This window comes from Triticum urartu, unplaced genomic scaffold (genome assembly GCF_003073215.2).
Source record: "Triticum urartu cultivar G1812 unplaced genomic scaffold, Tu2.1 TuUngrouped_contig_6949, whole genome shotgun sequence".
Taxonomy (NCBI): Eukaryota; Viridiplantae; Streptophyta; class Magnoliopsida; order Poales; family Poaceae; genus Triticum; species Triticum urartu.
In genome coordinates this window covers 2,210-5,986 of record NW_024117752.1, presented here as the reverse complement: position 1 = coordinate 5,986, position 3,777 = coordinate 2,210, and the positions used below count along the sequence as shown (strand labels likewise).

At 41.4% G+C, this 3,777-nt stretch overlaps 1 long non-coding RNA gene across 3 annotated transcripts; it reads right to left on the bottom strand.

Annotated features, from left to right (window-relative positions):
• Window positions 1-6: 6 nt before the first annotated feature.
• LOC125531304 lies at window positions 7-1,938 on the bottom strand. Of its 3 annotated transcripts, XR_007293152.1 has the most exons (4): window positions 1,517-1,938; window positions 1,179-1,404; window positions 970-1,089; window positions 841-872 (listed from the first exon to the last, which is right to left on the bottom strand). It is a non-coding gene; the product is annotated as an uncharacterized LOC125531304 (long non-coding RNA). The 3 variants fall into 3 exon arrangements; XR_007293150.1 differs by lacking the exons at window positions 841-872; window positions 970-1,089 and adding an exon at window positions 7-468; XR_007293151.1 differs by lacking the exon at window positions 970-1,089 and having other exon boundaries at window positions 793-872.
• Window positions 1,939-3,777: the final 1,839 nt, after the last annotated feature.

Below are 3,777 nucleotides of genomic sequence, written 5' to 3'. Positions count from 1 at the left end.
GACCACTTTCCAGCTCAAAGCATGGAATCGATTGGCTTTCAAACTTAAATGAAATTCTGCACATATTTTTGCTATACATAGAATATCAAACATTAAGCCAGGAAATACAGTCAAGCTCAAGTGGGGATTAGTAACGCTGACTGGACTGCTTAATCATACTCCAAATTTTAGCTTTGTTTGTCTCAGTGTTTCAGAGAACCCTTTTAGGCCAAAACTCCAAAAGGTATTGGAACAACACCACAAAAGGTTAATAAAACAAAGTATGAACCTTTTTATACTTGTAGCACCAGAAAACATGACTTGCAACTCATGGATGGTGAACTCAGAGGATATTTGCAGAATATGCTGAGTGTTGTCAGCACAAACGAGCTCCCTCGGGACCCTTTGTCATCCATCGAATATTTACCATACTGGAATCGGAATGGCCTTCTAGTTATCAAGACTTTATTTGTTCCATTGATGCCACTGCTGTAAGGAAGGAAATAGAGAAAACATGGTAAACAAATTCAGACAATGATATCAGGAAAGAGAGAAATTGTGATTTTCCCCGCATCCTTTGTATTTTCAGGTGAACTAAAATAATATTTGAACATGTATCTAAAATAAATATATAATGGTATAATTATAATAGTAAAATTATTAAAACAAAAAGATCTGAAGGAAAAAAGGAAGGCTGACCTGAACTTGTACCATCAGTTTAAATGGGCGTGATACCCCAGAAACTGCAGTCCACTATCATTGCTTGTTTGAGCATATGGACAGAGCACAATATATATGTGTTTAATGACCACAAGTTAACAACCAGACAAATCCAAGGTGGCATCTAATCTTCGTGTTTGGGCTTATCGTGCTAAGGATGTCCAAAAGCCGCACTGCAACAACGAGCGTAAATTCTACTCTGCCACCTAATTTAGGCGTTTCTCCATTCGCACAAATATAAAATTTGAATAATTCGCACAGGCCCCGAACCTTCTGCATTCCTTAATTTAATGTTCAGGTGAGCAAAATGCATGTTGTAGTTTCCCTAAAAAAAAGTTTGAATGGGAGCGACTGTTGCTACAGTCACATTAGCAGAAGGAATAGAGGAATCTACAGTGTTATCCTTGAGATCAATATTGTTCATATAAATAAATCTATAGACTGTAAAAAAACTAAATGGTGATACTTATCGACAGTACCTCTTTAGTATATGCGAGAGCCTGAGTGCAACTTCACGTTAGTAGTCGCTGAGAGTAGCATGTACTATTGCAGTGCTCGTCTGCTCGAGATGAAACTGCACCTATTAGCATGTATTATTGCAGTGCCCACTCTATGTCATTTGCATACTCAGAGGACCACCACCAGTGTTGCCTTTGAACTGGCTGGGGTTGAGCATAACACCTCACATGATGTCCAATTTTGTACCTAAAAGTAGAGCAGCTGCACAATTCTTAGTGTGGCGATGTCTGTGACGATGATCAAGTGACTGTAGCTGAACGATAAGTCTGCACTTGACGGTGAAACATTCGAGCTCCACCTTCTCCCCGACGGTGAAGAACTTGTTGATCTCTGCTGCCGGTGGCATCCTTTGATGTTGCCTTCAGGTCTAAGTGGAATGGCGTAGCGGTCGTCAGTGTTGTCCGATACCTCCTGCGTTTTTGTTTTGATTTGCTCGCTTTAAGGAACAGATTTATACCTCCTCCATCAATGAAATACACAAACTGGAAAAGCAGGGAAGGCTTAGCAGTTAGCACAACTTCCTTCAGAGTCCATGTGGTGTCAGCATTATATGCAAATCCAAAAGCTGAAAATAACAATATGATCATGTCAGAGATCTTTATAATCAAAAGTATCTAAATATGTTGTCTGTATAATGCAGCCAGGGGCTAAACTAACATGAGCAGAAAATTTGTAAGAATGCACCTTCACATTCAAAAAGTCACCGAATCACAGATCCAGTTATGCCATCGGGTTGTATGCCAAGATCGTGGTTGTAGAGCTCCCTCTATCTCCCTTGCCAGGCTCTCCCTCCGACCAGCAGTAGAACAACTGCTCCTGCTGCTTTTGAACTCTCCTCGGAGTAAACGCGGGACTGAGATTGAATGTGGATGAAGTGATCACCTTGAAGATGCGTGGCTTGAGGTGCTTGGAGCAGATCCATCACACGCGTGCCCCTCTACTCCTACGGCTTCATCAAGATGAAGAGGCTAGAGAGGAGCGACAGAGGTCGTCCCCCTCTCCCTCCGCTGGCAGACCCAAACCATTAGCTAGAACGCGGCTAGGGCGCGGGGAGGCCATGCCATCACGGATCAACAGCGAGAACGCAGGCCCTCACAAGTTGTAAGCGCCCCTGACCACCACGTCGGCATGGTTGAGAAGAGATGGATCTGGGTGGTGGTTTCCGGTGACGAGCGAAATAGAAGTTGCTTGTACCCATAGTAGCTGTGTCGGCAACGGCCATCACAATGAAATATAATCAATGCGTGTCGTCCTGAGTTCCTGAAAGTTTTCACCTGGATTTTCCTGGACCAATGAAGCAAAAACATGCACAATTTCTCAAACAAGGATAGATGAAGTGTGTGAATCAGATGCAGTATTAATACAACAAAAAATAGCATTGTCATCAAAGGATTCACTTACACTCGAAAGAAGAAGAAGCAGCACGATTTTGCTTCTCTCCGTTGGATCTGGACCAGATATCTGCACCATAAAAATACTAAGAAAATGATGGCATAAGAAGATTACCCAGAAATAGAAAAGCAAACTAAATATAGACGACTGTATCTTTATTGTTAAGATTCATTTAACAGGAATTTTCCGACCATCATGTAAATGAATTGCAAGAAATTTTTCCTGATATTTAATGTAGAAAGCTAACGTTAAATTATATGTTGTGCCATGAACTTATTACAATTTCCTTGATGTACCTGTATCATGGGATCCATGAGATTCATGGCCTAGTGATCACTAACCATGCCAGTCATCTGCTCCTGGGAGGTAACCCACCCATTGCTATTCCGTAACCTCTGAATGCAGTTTTCTCCTCCTAGCATTGACATGGAGATGAGCATGAGTCATATTGTTGAATTCTCTAAATGGTTCATGCTTAACTTTCCAACACAAAACAAAGAAAAGATATATTTGTAAAATTGTGAAAATAAACATGCTGGCCAACACTACAGATAATACTACCATGGCAGACAGTTCACGTTTTGTTGAGTACATACATGATACTACCAGGTCAGAACCTACAGACGCAGGATCATTGGTTTGTACTATTCAACAACACTGACAACAATCGCAACCCGAAAATTAAGTGGTTTGAACTGGCAACCCAACCCATGAATAAAGCGGCATCGATCTGGAACACAGGACAAACAGTGCCTTGCAGATCAGTTTCAGCATAGATAAGCATAAGTAGCATATATTAAAAAAGTATTAAAAAAGGCTTGTGTTCAGTTGGACATGAATAGCGTCATGATTCCTGAGTCAGATGAACAAAGCGAAATCAAACCAGCACGAGGATAGGAGATCCCACATTGCCCAATTTCTACAATCGGCATCACCACACTTGTAAACAAGATAACAGATTTACTAATTCCAGCGCATCAATTTCTACATAAACAAAATTACCACATAATGAGATCCACGTCACTGGAGTTAAATTACGCAAATTTGCATAACACTCACGGGTAGAGGATAGCTATCAGTCGTAGTAGTATAGGAGGTTGTGGCCGTACTGGTGTCACGGCTTGATATGTTCAGGTGGGAACCTTTGCCACTGCTCACCTCAATGCC